General features: G+C 47.4%; 1 protein-coding gene across 9 annotated transcripts in view; it reads left to right on the top strand.

Annotated features, from left to right (window-relative positions):
• Window positions 1-17,537, top strand: part of ZMIZ1 (zinc finger MIZ-type containing 1) — a 479,806-nt gene that overhangs the window by 350,172 nt on the left and 112,097 nt on the right. The window contains exon 1 of one of the 9 annotated variants that reach the window (XM_070752005.1): window positions 11,049-11,122. The exons of the other annotated variants lie outside the window; for them this stretch is intronic. The gene's annotated coding sequence lies outside the window, so the exon portion shown is untranslated. Of the gene's footprint in view, window positions 1-11,048; window positions 11,123-17,537 lie in introns of those variants that run through there. 9 annotated transcript variants of the gene reach the window in all.

Here is a 17,537-nt window from a genome sequence, read left to right as displayed (position 1 = left end):
TGGATCGTCCGGCATGGAAGCGCCTCACAGCTGATCAGCGCGGAGGACGCTGCAGCTGCCGCCGAAGCCGCCGGAATCGCCGCCGAGAGCCGCGGCCGTCGGAGCGGCTGGGAAGGCAACAGTCCCTCTCCTGCAGCCGCGGAGGCGAAGAGAGAGAGGAGATCAGAGTCCCAGAGGCCGGAGGACCCTGGGGACTAGCCCGGACGCCGGGAGGCGCGGGCGCCGCCATTTTGGGGTGCGCGAATGGGGCGTCGCGTCATTAGGCGTGAAGGAGCCATCCCCCCCCCAGGCGGAAAAAGAGCGCGAAGAGGCCTGGAGCCCAATGCGCAGGCGCGAGCCCAGCAGGGTCACAGTCGCCATTTTTGCATGACGCAGTGAGGCTACAGCTACCGGAGCACAAACCGAGGGCTTTTGGAGGCTAATTCAATACTGTGAGTACTATGGAAGACCGTCAGAGCAGTGATAAGCCTGACTCCCCTAGGCCACCAAAGGACAAGGCCAAGGGAAAGGGGAAGGAGAAAGCCAAGTCCTCCCATTCCTCTGCTTCCACCTCTTCCATCAAAGAAGCTGAAAAGCGCATAAAGGCGCTCGAAAAAAAGCTGGAAGCTGCATTACACTCTTCTCCAGCAGGACTTCCCCCAGGCCAGAGACAGGGATCAGACCCGATGTCGCCCCCAGCCACCTTTGGGCCTATGGGGGTCCACCCTGAAGGGGACTGGTCCCCAGACAGACAGTTCCTGTCCATGCCTCAAGTCATGCCATCCCCTAGTACTTCCTGGGCCAGACCAGGGTCAGCGGGGCCCTTGGAGGGGAGCTCCCAGGGACCATCTGCCACCTTTACCCCCACAGCAGCTGGACTGAGATCACAGCCGGGTGCGTGGCAGAACTTGCCCCCAGATCTGCAGGACATTATAGCCAGTGCGTATTCACAAAACAGGGCTATGGGAGCGCAACAGTATGGCAGGCAGCCTCATCAAGCAAGGGAGTTGTGGTCAGCACCGCCCCCCTCGGGTTTGGGGTCCTTGTTGGAAGAGCCAGCCCCATTCGAAGACAGTGAACCGGAATATGGCTTCTCAGAGGATGAGACAGCTCCAGAACAGACGCCCACGGTGGGTCTGTTCAAACCAACGCTTTTTAAGACTTTGTTATATAAAGCCAAGCACGTGATGAACCTTCCTGGCTCAGAGAAGGCAACAGAGGTCACTGAGACTGGCAACACTTCAACCACACTTCTACAAGAGCCTCAGCCCGAGTCTGACCACTTTCCTGCCTCGGACATTTTTATAAAAGGGATCAAGAGGCCCTGGCAGTATCCTGCAGCAGCCCAGGGTCCTACCAACCTGGAGAGGAAATTCTACACCTTCGATGAGGAGGTGGAGAAACTACTAGAATTCCCCCCAATCGACCAGCCTGTGGTGACGCTGGTCTCAAGCGCATTAGTACCTTCAGAGACAGGCGACAGCCTGAGACCTGAAGAGAGAAAAACGGAAACGTTACTGCGCAAGACACATCAGATGTCCGTCTGGAGCTTCAGAGCGGCTGCAGCAGCATCATTCATCAACCGGGCATCGATGTTGTGGATCCAGGAGATGCAGTCCCGCCTTGGTCCAGAGGACGGACGTCTTCGCCAGGATCTGAGTAAGCTGCGGGCGGCGACGGAATTCTCCGCAGACGCCACTTTGCATGCGGCCAAGTTTTCCACCAGGAGCATGGCCGCCACGCTGTCTTCCCGCCGTCTCCTGTGGCTGCGAAACTGGCAGGCGGACCTCAAGTCGAAATGGCGGCTGGCATCCGGTCCCTTCCAAGGCTCAACCCTGTTCGGAGACCTGTTGGAAAAAGTCCTCGTGGAGGACAAGGACAAGAGAAAGGTCCTCCCCAGGTCCAACCGACGACAGGACCGTAGATCCACGCCATACTCGAGACGTCAATCCTTTCGTTGGGATGCATCTGCCAACTCTGGCCAGAACCAGCGCTCCTTTACTCAGGGCCAATACACGCAGTCCTACAGGAGCGACCGCGGTTCCTTTCAGGACAGGCCAAGGGGCTACCAACAGTCCAGAAGGCCATTCCGTGGCAACAACCAACGAGGGTTCAAACGTAACACGAAGTGACTCAGCCACCTCACAGCCCTTAGGAGGCAGACTCCAGGGATTCAGCACCACCTGGCAGAAGACCTCCTCAGACAAATGGGCTATGGCCACCGTAACACACGGGCTCACGTTGGAGTTCGTTCAGTCACCCCCCAGTCGCTTCCTACATTGTCCCAAGATAAAAGACTCTCAGAAAAAGTTGCAGTTGCACAAAGAGATCACACACCTGTTAGACATCCAAGCCATAGAACAGGTCCCCCGACAGGAGGAAGGCCAGGGGTTCTATTCAATGATATTCATTGTTCCCAAGGCCTCCGGGGGCTGCAGGTTAATACTAAACCTGAAACAACTGAACCTGTTCATAAGATACCGGAGGTTCCGGATGCATTCCTTACACACCATTCTGGCTTCCGTATGAGCACAGGACCTTTTAACATCCATAGATCTCAAGGAAGCATACCTACACGTTCCAATACATCCGGAGCATCGCAGGTTTCTCCGCTTCTGCACAGAAGGGAGGCATTACCAATACAAGGCGATGCCATTCGGCCTTTCATCGGCCCCACGCACCTTCACCAAGCTTCTGGACGTGTTGACCGCCAGCTTACGGGCACGATCCATCAGACTGATGGCCTACCTGGACGACATTATCATATTGTCCAGGTCCCAGGCAGCGGCCAAGAGAGACCTAGCCGAGACCATCCACACACTACAACGACACGGCTTCACCATCAATGTGGAAAAGAGCCAACTCACACCCACCACCAGTTTGTTACACCTTGGTGCGGTTATAGACACTCAGGCGGGCATGGTAGCACTGTCAGCAGAACGGCAGAACAACATGCGACGCTTAGTGTCCAGCATCCACCGGGGACCAGTTCCCTTATCTCTACTGTCAAAGGTACTGGGGACCATGGTGTCAGCGATTGGCATCGTGCCTTGGGCCAGATATCACATAAGGACACTACAATGGTTCCTCCTCCCGGCTCAGAGAACCAAGGTGAGCCATTCCCACAGGCTAGTGCACCTACCTCAGCAGGTCAAGGATTCCTTACGATGGTGGACATCTACCGCAATAGCCGTCGGATCCCCTTTCCAAAGGCGGAACCAGGTTATCCTGACCACAGACGCCAGCCTTACAGGATGGGGCGCCCACATCGGGACCCAGATGGCTCAGGGCCTGTGGAGGGCGGAGGATCTATCGCCCGTCAACATAAACTTCTTAGAACTAAGAGCAGTGTTCCTAGCTCTACAGACATTTACACCTTTGGTCCAGGGAAGGCACGTGTTGGTGCTCACGGACAATGTTGCGACCAGGGCCCACCTGAACCACCAAGGGGGCACACGGTCGCACTGCCTCATGAAAGAGACAGACAATCTCTTCAACTGGGCCGAAAGGCATCTACAGTCCCTGTCGGCAGAACACATTGCGGGAGTCAGCAACACACAGGCGGATTGGCTAAGCCGGTCTACCCTAGATCCGTCAGAATGGATGCTAGAGCCGAGCATTTTTCAACAGATGGTCATCAGATTTGGGACCCCATCAATAGACCTGTTTGCAAGCTCTCGGAACGCTCAACTGCCGAGATTCTACACACGGTTTCCAGAGCCCGGAGCGGAGAAGGTCAATGCCCTGTTAACACCTTGGCCACCGGGTTTGCTGTACGCATTCCCACCAACGAACCTGATTCAGCGAGTGGTGGACAAGATCCTGAGGGAGAAAGTGGAGGTGCTATTGATAGCTCCTCACTGGCCCCGTCGCCCGTGGTTCTCCGACCTGGTGGCACTGTCGGTGTCACCCCCATGGAGGATTCCGGACCGGATGATATCACTGAGCCAGGGGAGCCTGCAACATCCAGATCCCCAGTGGCTTCAACTAACCGTCTGGCACTTGAGCGGCTCAGACTACGACAATTGAAACTACCGGACAAGGTTATTGATACTATGCAGGCCGCAAGGCGCCCTTCAACGTGTCGCATTTACCAAACGACATGGGCAGCCTTTTGCGGATTTTGCGAGAAGCAACAAGTAAATCCTAGGACGGCGTCGGTGATAACTGTTCTTGAATTTTTGCAAGCGGGCCTTGAGCGTGGGCTAGCACCTAATACACTAAAGTGACATGTGGCGGCCCTTTCCACCATGATACAAGTGGAGGAGGTAAGGTCCTTGGCTTACCACCCTTGGGTGAAGGACTTTCTGCGGGGAGCGTCGAACCAGCATGCCCCGCCGGTTCGGAGATTTCCATCGTGGGATCTCACACTAGTACTCAAGGCCTTGACCAAGCCACCGTTTGAACCTTTGAGATCCATATCACTACGACTATTGTCTATTAAAACGGCCTTTCTAGTTGCAATCACGTCGGCAAGAAGGGTGTCGGAACTATCGGCCTTGTCGGTAAGGCCGGACCTCTGCATTTTCCATCCGGACAGAGTGGTACTGAGATTGGATCCTTCCTTTATACCAAAGGTAAATTCAGACTTTCACAGGAAACAGGAACTGATCCTTCCTGATTTTTGCACCCACGGTAGCCATCCATCCGAGTTAAGATGGCACAAGGTAGACGTACGCCGTGCGGTCAAGATTTATGTGAGGCGGACGGAATCCTTTCGACGAACGGAGAGGCTGTTCGTCGCGTTCTCACTAGGGAAGAAGGGACTTGGAATTTCATCTACCTCAATTAGCCGTTGGATCAGAGACTGTATCGCGGAGGCATACAGAGCTCGAGAGTTACCCGTACCAGAGGGAGTGACAGCTCACTCTACAAGGAGTGCGGCCACTTCGGCAGCCTGGGTTACACAGGCGTCCATAGATGACATCTGCAGGGCCGCGACGTGGGCAGCTCCATCAACCTTCATACGGCATTACAAGTTGGACTCCTTCGCAGCTGCTGAAGCGGCATTTGGGAGACGTGTTTTACAACGAGTTTGTGTTTCCCCAATGTCCCTGACAAGACCTTCTCCCTCCCATGGGCCATAAATCTCTGGCATATCCCATGTTGGACTCTCCTTCCAGATGCAGTGGAGAAGAACCGTTGTACCTACCTGAACGGTCTTCTCAATGCACTGGAAGGAGAGTCCAAACCCACCCGGTATGTTTAAGGGTGCAGGGACGCCGGAGTGGGCAGTTAGTCAGTTGTTAATTGTTATAATAAATCTGGTTATCCTCTTTATATGGTCTTCGTTTTTAAAACTGGCTCATGGGAAGAGCAGAGGGGGCGGTGCTCAATTAATATGTAAATATTTAACTCAGTCTCTACCAATAAGATTGGAGTAATACCCATGTTGGACTCTCCTTCCAGTGCATTGAGAAGACCGTTCAGGTAGGTACAACGGTTCTTCTATGACTTGTGGACTTCAACTCCCAGAATTCCTGAGCCCATCATGCTTGCTCAGGAATTCTGGGAGTTGAAGTCCACATGTTATAGAAGAGCCAATTTTGCCTACCCCTGCCCTATACCATTCCAGGCCAACGGCTGTCCAATCTCTGATGGAGCACCCACAATTTCTGAAGGCAAGCTGTTCCACTAGTTAATTTATCTAACTGTCATAAAAGCTATCCTTAGTTCTAGGCTGATTCTTTCCTTGATTAGTTTCCATCAATTGTATCTTGTCCATTTCAGACAATGGGTTGTCCAACCTCTTAAAAACCTCTAGTGTTGGAGCACCTACAAGTTCTGAAGGCAAGTCGTTCCACTGGTTAATGTTCTAACTGTCAGGAAATTTCTCCTTAGTTCTAGGTTGATTCTCTCCTTGATTAGTTTCCATCCATTGCTTCTTGTCCTGCCTTCTGGTGCTTTGGAGAATAGGTTGACTCCTTCTTCTTTGTGGCAACCCCTGAGATATTGGAACACATAAAGCTATCATGGAAAGTAAGAACAAACAGAGAATTTGGTAATATTAGTATCTGTCCTTCCAAAGAACAGGTGCATGTGAAGCTGTGTGATCTCTCTCTCTCTCTCTCTATCTTTCTATCTATCTATCTATCTATCTATCTATCTATCTATCTACCTACCTATCTACCTACCTACCTACCTATGTAATCTATCATTTATCCATCCATCCATCCATCCATCTATCTATATCTATTTATCCTCCATGCATCCATCCATTCATCTATCTATCATTATCCATCCATCCATCTCTATCTATCTATCCTCCCTCCCTCCATCCCTCCATCCATCTGTCTATCTATCTATCTATTCTCCATCCATCCATCCATTCATCTATCATCATCCATCCATCCATTTATCTATCTCTATCTATCCTCCATCCATCCATCCATCTATCTCTATCTATCTATCCTCCATCCATCCATCCATCCATCCATCTATCCATCTGTCATCTATCTATTATCTATTTATCATTTATCTATACATCCATCTCTATCTATCTATCCATCTATCTATCTATCTATCTATCTATCTATCTATCTATCTATCTATCTATCTTTATTTATCCTCCATCCATCCATCCATCTATTCATCTGTCATCTATCTATTATCTATTTATCATTTATCTATCCATTCCTCCATCCATCTATCTCTGTCTATCTATATTTATTCTGCTTCCATCTATCATCGTCTATCTATCCATCCATCCATGCATCTATCTGTCATCTATTAGTCATTTATTTATCATTTATCTATCCATTCACCCATCTATCCATTCACCCATGTATCCATCCATCCCTCTCTCTCTCTCTCTCTCACACACACACACACACATACATGTACACACACAAGAGTACTCACTCCCCAGATAATTTCGCACAAATACAATCCACAAAAACAAGATAATAGGTCAGGTAAACAAATAATAAGTCACAATTATCTGACAAGTATTGGTAAGCTTAGTGAAGGTTTTTTTTTTAAAGCTTCCTGTGATTATTTGGAACTTGTTAATTCCTATATTAGAGACCAGCAGGAGGAGGAGTTATAACTGGATTCTTGATGGAAAGGTAGGAGCGAAAAGAAATCTTAACAGTGGGAAACCACTTCGGACCCATGGCTAAGATGAAAGTAAAAGGAGATCTCTGTGAAGTCAGTAAGAACTGGACTTGAAAGCAGTAACTTCAAAGCAAAGGATGAATGAATTGAAACCACAATAATGTAATGAATAAGTGATGTGCTTTGTGTCAGTTTACACCTCTGGGTATGACAATCTCAAGGTCAAGAGTTAGTTTAAGACATTGCCTCGTTCTGAACTTGCTGTAGGTTTCTGATGCAAATCAAATTTGTTCCTGAAATGAGACTAGCAATTTTAGGGGCATTAAATTGTTTGTATCAGACACACTCTGTGCAGTCTATGCTAATCAATTCAGATGTTTTAAATTTTGGCCAGGCTGTCCAGATTCTGCATGGGAAATGAACTGAACGCAGTGACCCATTGAACCTTTGAGGGATGAGTCACTGCATTAAGCCAATATTTGTTCTGACAGCACCGAAGGTAAATTGAACTTTACAGAGCATTTGTTGCCATCCCAATGATCCGAATTCATCCCTCAACCATTCTCTGGCTTCTCTGAGAGTTTAAACTCTATTTGCACATATTAAAGGGCTGGAATTCCAACATGGGATGGAATCTGGAGTCTGGGGTCATGTTTTAGACATTGTGCTTATGGTTTTCCCAGAAGATGGGAGTGGTTATCAAGGTAATGAGAATCCAGTCAAAGATTTTCTACATTTGATTGCTGTATAATTAATTCCATGCTTTTTTCAGGTGTGAAAGACCGCACCTCCAGAATAGAATAGAATAGAATAGAATAGAATAGAATAGAATAGAATTCTTTATTGGCCAAGTGTGATTGGACACACAAGGAATTTGTCTTGGTGCAGATGCTCTCAGTGTACATAAAAGAAAATATAGATTTTTCAAGAACCATGTGGTACAATACTTAATTGTTCTGTCGGGCTCTCTGGTAGACTCCTCCCAAAAATTCACAGGTACAAATTTCAGAAACACACACGTTTGAAAATTCAAAACAATGTTCTTTATAATGAAAATTCACTTAAACCAAGCCCTCTTTTGGTATAGCCAAGAGCACTGGTCTCCAAACAAACTGGTAATTTGTACAAGTCCCTTATCAGTTCTGTGATACTTAGCTTGCAGCTGTGAGGCAATTCACAGTCCTTCTTCTTTCACAAAGTGAAACACACTTTGCTCTGGTTTAGTTTCAAAGCGGGGAAAAATTAGCACACAAAAGGTCAAACGCAGCAAAGCAGGCACGAAACACAATGATCAGATAATCCTCCACAATGGCCAAACCCACAGGCTGCTCTTTATAGCAGCCTCACTAATGACCCCAGCCCCACCCAACCACAGGTGGCCTCATTTTCTTTGATAATAATCTCTCAGTTGTTGCTGCCTATGCATCGCTCTCTGCATGCGTGGCTGTATCATTAACTCTTGTTCCGAATCCAAGGAGGAGCTAGAGAATTGATCTCCTTCTGAGCTGTCTGCCACACTCTCCTCCTCCTTGTCACTCATGTCTTCTTGGTCAGAGAAGCCTTCATCAGCAGATTCCACCGGGGCAAAACAGGCCTGCAGCATGTGGATGTCTCCCCCACATCCACAGTCCTTGGGGCAGGAGCTGGGCCAGAGCTAACCACAACACTTAATGGTTGTAATAGGGGTCAAATAAGCAATGAGGAAACAATCAATATTAATAAAAATCTGAAGGATACAAGCAACAAGTGACAGTCATACAGTCCTACAGTGGGAGGAAAAGAATGATAGGAAGGATAAGAAAAAAAAACTAGTGGAAATAGAAGTGCAGTTTTAGTAAAAAGTCTGACAGCGTTGAGGGAATTATTTGTTTAGCAGAGTGATGGTGTTGGGGGAAAACTGTTCTTGTGTCTAGGTGTGAAAGATTATTGATCCTTTCCTGTTGTGTGCCTTCAGAAAAAATGTGAAAAGAAATATCTCCTTTAAATGAAGCACATCTTAATTTCATGAATACTTCCATGTGATTTTCTTAGTGGTGGTCTTCCAGCATGTTTTGATGATTATGATGATGATTATGATGATGATGATGATTATTATTATTATTTAATTAGATTTGTATGCCGCCCCTCTCCGAGGATTCAGAGTTTTATCAACTTCCCAGTTTAATGTATGATTCATAGCTTCCTGCTCTTCTCCCATCTAAGCACTAACAAGGGCGTCCCTGTTTAGTTTCCTTGACCTCACCTTGAGTTAATAAAATGCTTTCATGTTGCTAGGTAATAATAGTACACAACAGAATATAGGATAGGATAGGAAAATAGAATAGAATAGAATAGAATAGAACCTCCCTCCTTATTTTACTGAAAGAGTAGTAGATCCTTGGAACAAACTTCCAGCAGACGTGGTTAGTAGATCCACAGTAACTGAATTTAAACATGCCTGGGATAAACATACGGTATATCCATTGTAAGATAACATACAGGAAATAGTATAAGGGCAGACTAGATGGACCACGAGGTCTTTTTCTGCCGTCAGTCTTCTATGATTCTATGAATAGAATAGAATATTCAATGGAATAGAATAGAATAGGGATAGAATAGAACAGAACAGAATAGAATAGAATCTTTATTGATTTAGTCATTTGACCCCATCAAAACTTTGTTGCTGGAAGAATGAAATAGGCAGATCCTGAACTGCCACTGTTTCTCATTTAAGGAATTAGCCCATATAAACTGGAGTAAACAATTGCCTTTCCCCCAAGGGCTCCAAGTGATGAATAGTCAGGTTAGCAGTCAGCTGCAGCCCCAACCTAATTCCCAGACAGGGCTCTAAAGGAGATAACAACCAGCCTCCTTTTTTTCTCCCTGCCCAAATCATTTGAGCCCTTTCTCCATAGCGGTATCCCCATCTCATCCCCTTCCTTTCTTTTGGGGGGGGGATGCCCATCCCTGGCGCTGGAAGCCCCCAACAGCATCTGCCAAGCCTTCTGCAAAAACAGAACCTCCCTCCTTCCTCCGGGTTGCTTTAACTTAACATGACGACTTTGATGGATGAAGTCCAGGGTGGGTGTGGGAGACCCAGTCCGCCCACGGCTGAGTCCAACAGGAGTCCTTTCAGCCCGGAGGACCCCGGTGTAACGGTTTTGCCAGGCAGGCTCAAACAAGTGTCCCTTCCCATGAACTGATCCCAGGAGGTCCTCTCCACTCTTGGGCTGGGGAGCCATGTCTTTGTCCCAATCTTCCAAGCATCCCCCCCACAACACACACACACACACACACACACGGTCCTGGCAAGTTTGAAATGTGAGATGCCTGGGTTTTCCCTTTCCTCCTTCTCCCTCTCTTCTCCTTCTCTCTCTCTCTCTCTCTCCCCCTTTTTTTGGCAAAGGGACTGTGCCGGCTTGGTCTCGCTCGCGTGTGTATCGAGGGGGTCTGGTGCCTTGAAACGCCCGCGTTTCGAGGGATGGGTAGAAGGGGCGAGGACCGGAACAGGCTGTTAGATGCTCCAGAAGGAAAGCGCCCCTGCCAGGAACATGCATCAGAGGTGAGACTCCCCCACCCCACCCCAGGGTTTGGTGGGCTGGTTGGGGTTCACCCACACGCCCCTCACTCCTTGTGGGTGGGCAGCTGTGGGGCGGCTGAGTGCAGGAGCCCCCCTTCCTGCTCCCAAACCCTCTTGCCCATCCCTGCCAGTCGGCAGAATCTATCCAATAACCCCCCCCACCCAACCCTGTCCACCGCGCGTGTGAAGTTGGCAAACCGAAGCCGATTCTCTTTTTCATTGTCTCTGGAGGCCGTTGTTGCCGGAGACACAAATCACCGCTTGGCAAGTACAGCGGGAGCCCATTAGCGAGGCTCCATCTGTGATTGGTTTTGCCTGGAAACCGGGAGACAAGCGATGCATAATTGATGTGCGAGTGTGAGTGTGTGTGTTTGCATGTGTGTGTGCTGGACAGGGGAAGAAGGAGAAGAAGGAGAAGAAGGGGGGAAAAAAGAAAGGCATTGAGCAGCCGTTCAAGATGACCATCCTCGAAGGGGGAGCCAGCCCAGGCTTGCAAATAGCTCCGAGCTGCTCGTTCCTCCGATTAAGGTAGCCCCATATTTTTTTTTTCTTTGTTCTGGACCACATGATTGCTGTTCTAAGTCTCCCCAGCCATATGGGCCTGGCTTTTTCTCCCCCCTCCTCTTCCTCCTCCTCCTCCTTTCAAAGGGAGGGAGAAAAACTCAGCCCTCCCCCCTTTCCCACATGCAAAAAAAGAGAAAGAAAGCTCCGTTAGGTTTTGAATGAAAAATAACTTGTGGGTAAGTTGCTGTGGGTGGGTGGGGGGAAGAAAGACGGCATGTGGGGCGTTTCAGGGTGTGCGTGGTCGGTCTAGCCGCTCCGAGGGTGGAGTGTGTGTGTGTGTGTTTGCAGGGGGGCCAAGTGTGCACACGTGCGTGAAACAGGAGGAGGGAGGGAGGGAGGGAGGGAGAGAATTGTGGGTAGAAGCGTGTCAGATGCCAAAGGAAGGGAAGGGAAGGCATCACTTCTCTTGCAAGCTGCAACCCGACCGTTGTGTTGTTGTTGTTTTAATAGAGGACTCTTGTTTGGAGGGCTGTCGCTTGTCGTGATTAAAATACAACCTGGGGTTATCTGGTTGCGATCCTGCAGTTGGGGAGGCGATTTTGATCTGGTTAAAACGAGACCTCGGACAAAATGGGCTTTATTTTATTTTATTTTTTGGTCCTTGATTTATTGGGTTTGTAACCATGGTGAAGAGAATCCGGGGAAGGGTAAATGGGAAAGGGGGCCCTTTGGAGAGCCTCGGCTTTCGTAATAAGCCCTAAATTGCTCCGTTTTTTCCTCTCCCATCATCCCGCCTCTGGAGCCTTTAGCCCCCGTTGTTACGCGTCAACATTATAAGAGGAGATCGTCCTGGAAATTAATCAGTGGGATTTTGCCTGCCAGGTGTTGGGAGAGAACATTGTACGTTCTTGAAGCATTGAGGGTGTGTGCATGGAGACCAAATCGGTGCCGTTTCAAACCTCGATGTAGGTTAGATCTCTCGTTGTCTTTCCTGCCCGAATTGTTCCTGATCAGTTATGATCTGATTAGGACACGGCTGACTCTGAAAGGCTTAGGTCTGTGATGGCGGAACTGTGGCATGGGTGCCACAGGTGGCATGCGGAGCCATATCTGCTGGCACGCGACCCGTTGCCCTAGCTCAGTTCCAATGTGCATGTGTGTGCTGGACAGCTGATTTTTGGCTCTCACAGAGGCTCTGGGAGGGCGTTTTTGGCTTCCAGAGAGCCTCTGGGGGGTTGGGGAGGGTGTTTTTAACCTCCCCCAGCTCCAGGGAAGCCTTTGGAGCCTGGGGAGGGCGAAACATGAGCCTACTGGGCCCACCAGAAGTTGGGAAACAGGCCGTTTCCAGCCTCCAGAGGGCCTCCGGGGAGTGGGGTAAGTTGTTTTCGCCCTCCCTAGGCATTGAATTATGGGTGTGGGCACTCGCACATGTGCAATAGTGTGCACGCATACTCTTTCGGCACCCGAGGGAAAAAAGGTTCGCCATCACGGGCTTAGATGTTACAAGGAAACCTCGATCTACAATTGGCGGAAGCAATTATCCTCTCTGCTTTGACTGACACCATTCCTGTTGCCTTCACTTTGAGAAGCCTTTTGGACAATAATTTGTTTGAAATGGGATTTGGGTCTCCTGCTTGAGCAGGGGGTTAGACTAGAAGGCCTCTGAGGTGCCTTCCAACTCTTGTCGTTCTGCTCTTCTTGTGTTTCTGACTTTAAGTATGGGGAGAAGTGACGTGAGGGAAAGATTGCAGCAGGCTAAAGAAATTGATCATGGCTTAAGGAGATATATACATATATAGAGAGAGGGTGATTTCAACAGAAAACCACCATATGGTTCTTCCATGGCAAAAGCTGATTCGGACGTGAGCCTGTAGCCTAGAGGTTAATATCTTGCAGGCAGAAGGCTGCAAGTTCAAATCCTGGTAAGGTTATGTCTAGCTGATGAGAGCATAACAAGCTCGAAATAGATCTATACTCAGCTCCCTTCCTTTTCACTTATCAGCAAAAATATTTTTTTTCTGTCGAAAAATATTTCAACAGAAAATCAACCATATAGCTCTTCCCTGCTAAAAGCTGATTCGGAGGTGAGCTTGTAGCACAGAGGTTAATATCCTGCCTTGCATGCAGCATGCCACAGGTTCAAATCCCAGTACGGTAGGTCTGTCTGATGAGACCATAACAAGGTCAGAATAGGCTCCCTTCCTTTTCATTTATCAGCAAAAATATGTAACTCTTTTTGTGTGTGTGTGTGTGTGTGTGTGTGTGTGTGTGTGTGTACATCCATCCATCCAAGCTTTCAACTTCCGAAGTAGGAAAATAAAAATCGAGATGGAGTGTTCGATTGTAAACTCTGCCAGTGTTTGGATCAGGGTGATGTCACCACATCCTCCAGCGAAGTGGAGTTAAGTCCAGGTAGCATGTGTCCATTTTCTGCATGAAGGAAGCATGTCCAGCAGGTGGCCAAATAGAGGTTTGCTTCGTAGTCCTTTCCAAAGTTTTCTGGAAAGCAAATTGCAACACACCCAGCACAATGTTCAGTTCTCTTGACAACTCTGTCCAAAATTGACTGGCTGAGAATGTTTGTCCAGCTTGGCTGGAATTGGATTTCAGATATAAGAAATGAAAAGGAAAAGGGGGGAGTCAATAATCAATAAATATTTTGGTAAACAATGTGACAGTAACAGGTGGTCCTCCCTCCCTCCCTCTCGCTTTCCTTTCTTCCCTGTAGTTTCCTTCCTTCCTTTCTCTGCTCCTCCCTCCATCTCTCCTACTTTTCTTTCTTCCATCCTTTCTTCTTTCTTTCTTTTCTTCCTTGCTGTTTCCTCTCTTCCCCCTCCCTCCTTTTCTTTCCTTCTCCCTTCCTCCCTCCCACTTTCCTTCCTTCCAGTTTCTTTCCTCTCTCCCTCCCTCCTTCTAAATTTTTCAAAAGTTCCTATCCATTACTTTCCTCTGATGGATCTCTCTCTCCCTCCCTCTCTGTCTCTCTCCCTCTCAGTCTCTCTCTCTTTATCTCTGTCTCTCTCTTCCTCTCCATCTGCATTTCTCTCTCTATCTCTCCCTTTCTGTCTCTCTATCTCCCTCTCTCCCTCTCTCTGTCTCTCCCTATGTCTCTGTCTCTCTATCTCCCTCTCTCCCTCTCTCACTTTGTCTCTGTCTCTCTATCTCTGTCTCTCCCTCTCTGTCTCTATCTCTGTCTCTCTCTCCCTCCCTCTATGTTTGTGTCTGCCCCTCTGTCTCTCTATCTATGTCTCTCTCTCCCCCCCTCTCCATCTGTCTCTCTGTCTCTCTCCCTCTCCATCTGCGTCTATCTCTTTGTCTCTCTATCTTTCTCTCCCTCTCTCTCCCCCTCTCCCTCTGTCTCTCTCTCCCTCCCTCTCCATCTCCCCCCCACTCTCTCTCTCCCTCTCTGTCTCCATCTCTCTCTCTAATGAGCCAAACGAACCTCGTAACAGACAAAACTGAATTCAGACAGCATGTAAGCCTTGTGTTTGGTGGTTCAAGTCATACAAGTAGTCCTCAACTTACATCAGTTCATTTAGTGACCATTCAAAGTTATCACGGCACTGTTCCTTAGTTGTGTGAGAAAGCATTCGGGATGATTGTAGACAAAAATGATTTGCATTTTTGGAGGTGGCCAAAAGACAAGCCGTTGCCTTGAAGGTCTTGACTCATAATGACCCTCCTGGAGAATCTGAGACATTTTATAGAATTAAAAGTCAAGTTCCAAGTAAAGATGACTATTGAAACTGACTTGATGGTGATTTTGGTCAATGCTGGTGGCATTCAAGTGGTGTTTCAGATTGTTTGGGGGTTCCACACAAATTACCTGTTGATCATGGAGCTCCCTTTGCTTCCTTTTGCCACAATTGTTTGACATAATAATAATAATAATAATAATAATAATAATAATAATAAAAAATAAAAATAAAAACAACAGACTTGGAAGGGACCTTGGAGGTCTTCTAGTCCAATCCCCTGCCTAGGCAGGAAATCCTACTCTCCTTCAGAGAGATGGTTATCCAACATCTGCTTAAAAACTTCCAGTGTTGGGGCATTCACACCTTCTGGAGACAAGCTGTTCCCCTGATTAATTGTTCTGACTGTCAGGAAATTTCTCCTTAGTTCTAAGTTACTTCTCTCCTTGTTTAGTTTCCACCCATTGCTTCTTGTTCTACTCTCAGGTGCTTTGGAGAATAGGTTGACTCCTTCTTCTTTGTGGCAACCCTGGAGATATTGGAACACTGCTATCATGTCTCCCCTGGTCCTTCTTTTCATGAAACTAGCCATGCCCAGTTCCTGCTGCACCCATTCTTCATATGTTTTAGCCTCCAGTCCCCTAATCCTCTTTGTCACTCTTCTCTGCATTTTTCTAGAGTCTCAACATCCTTTTTGCATCGTGGCAACCAAAACTGAATGCAGTTTCCCAAGTGTGGCCTTACCAAGGCCTTGTAAAGTGGTATTAACATTTCACGTGATCTTCATTCCATCCCTCTGTTGATGCAGCCTAGAACTGTGTTGGCTTTTTTGGCAGCTGCTGCACACGGCTGGCTCATGTTTAAATGGTTGTCCACTAGGACTCCAAGATCCCTCTCACAGTTACTCCTGTTGAGCAATGTACCACATACTGTATACTGTACCCTGTGCATTTTGTTTTTCTTGCCTAAATGGAGAACCTGACTTTTTTCACCCTTGAATTTCACTTTGTTAGGTAGCGTCCATTGTCCAAGTTTGTATCCAAATCTTCTATTTGCTGATCTTTGTGTTTGCTGATTCTCTCCAGTTCTTCTTCTTCTCTTCTGTTGTCTCCAACTCCAGACTATCAAGAGTTTTATTAGCCTTTCTTATCGACCCTTATTCACTCTCGGGTGTTTACGTGGCAGGCGATTGTTGGTTTGAATTAAAATGTATCAGGAAAGACTTCATGAACTCCATCTGTATAGTCTGGAGGACAGAAGGAAAAGGGGGGACATGATCAAAACATTTAAATATATTAAAGGGTTAAATAAGGTCCAGGAGGGAAGTGTTTTTAATAGGAAAGTGAACACAAGAACAAGGGGACACAATCTGAAGTTAGTTGGGGGAAAGATCAAAGGCAACGTGAGAAAATATTATTTTACTGAAAGAGTAGTAGATCCTTGGAACAAACTTACAGCAGACGTGGTAGATAAATCCACAGTAACTGAATTTAAACATGCCTGGGATAAACATAGATCTATCCTAAGATAAAATACAGAAAATAGTATAAGGGCAGACTAGACGGACCATGAGGTCTTTTTCTGCCGTCAGACTTCTATGTTTCTATGAATTCTCAAGGGACTTCGTTATCTGTTGCTTTGTCTATTTTGCTATTTTCTGCCTCTCCCCCCCCCCCCGCCCACAATTATTTTTGCAAATACAGGTAGTACTCAACTTACAACCACAATTCAACCCAATCTTTTGTTGATAAGTGAGAGGGATCTTTGGGTCTCAGTGGAGAGCCATTTATATATGAGCCAGATGTTTGCAGCAGCTGCCAAAAAAGCCAACACAGTTCTAGGCTGAATTAACAGAGAGATAGACTCAAGATCACGTGAAGTGTTAATACAACTTTGGTAAGACTCTACATGGAATCCTGCATTCAGTTTTGGTCACCACGATGCAAAAAGGATGTTGAGACTCTAGAAAAAGTGCAGAGAAGAGCAACAAAGAGGATTAGGGGACTGGAGGCTAAAACATATAAAGAACGGTTGCAAGAACTGGGTTATGTCTAGTCTAGTGAAGAGAAGGACCAGGGGAGACATGATAGTAGCCTTCCAATATCTCAAGGGTTGCCACAAAGAAGAAGGAGTCAACCCATTCTCCAAAGCACCTGAGGGTAGAACAAGAAGCAACGACGGAAACTAAACAAAAGGAGTGAAGTAACCTAGAACTTGTTGTGGTTAGCTCTGGCCCAGCTCCTGCCCCAAGGACTGTGGATGTGGGGGAGACATCCACATGCTGCAGGGCTGTTTTGCCCCCGATGGAATCTGATGATGAAGGCTCCTCTGACCAAGAAGACATGAGTGACAGGGAGGAGGAGAGTGGGGCAGACAGCTCAGAAGGAGATCAATTATCTTGGATTCAGAACAAGAGTTAATGATACAGCCACGCATGCGGAGAGCGATGCATAGGCAACAGCAACTGAGAGATTATTATCAAAGCAAATGAGGCCACCTGTGGTTGGGTGGGGCTGTGGTCATTAGTGAGGCTGCTATAAATAGCTGCCTGTGGGTTTGGCCATTGTGGAGGATTATCTGATCATGGTGTTTCGTGACTGCTTTTACTTTGACCTTTTGTGTGCTGATGTTTCCCCGCTTTGAAACTAAACCAGAACAAAGTGTGTTTCACTTTGTGAAAGAAGAAGGACTGTGAATTGCCTCACAGCTGCAAGCTAAGTATCACAGAACTGATAAGGGACTTG

This window comes from Erythrolamprus reginae, chromosome 5 (assembly GCF_031021105.1).
Source record: "Erythrolamprus reginae isolate rEryReg1 chromosome 5, rEryReg1.hap1, whole genome shotgun sequence".
Taxonomy (NCBI): domain Eukaryota; kingdom Metazoa; phylum Chordata; class Lepidosauria; order Squamata; family Dipsadidae; genus Erythrolamprus; species Erythrolamprus reginae.
The sequence above is the reverse complement of the archived record's forward strand: the minus strand, read 5'-3'. Positions and strand labels throughout refer to the sequence as shown.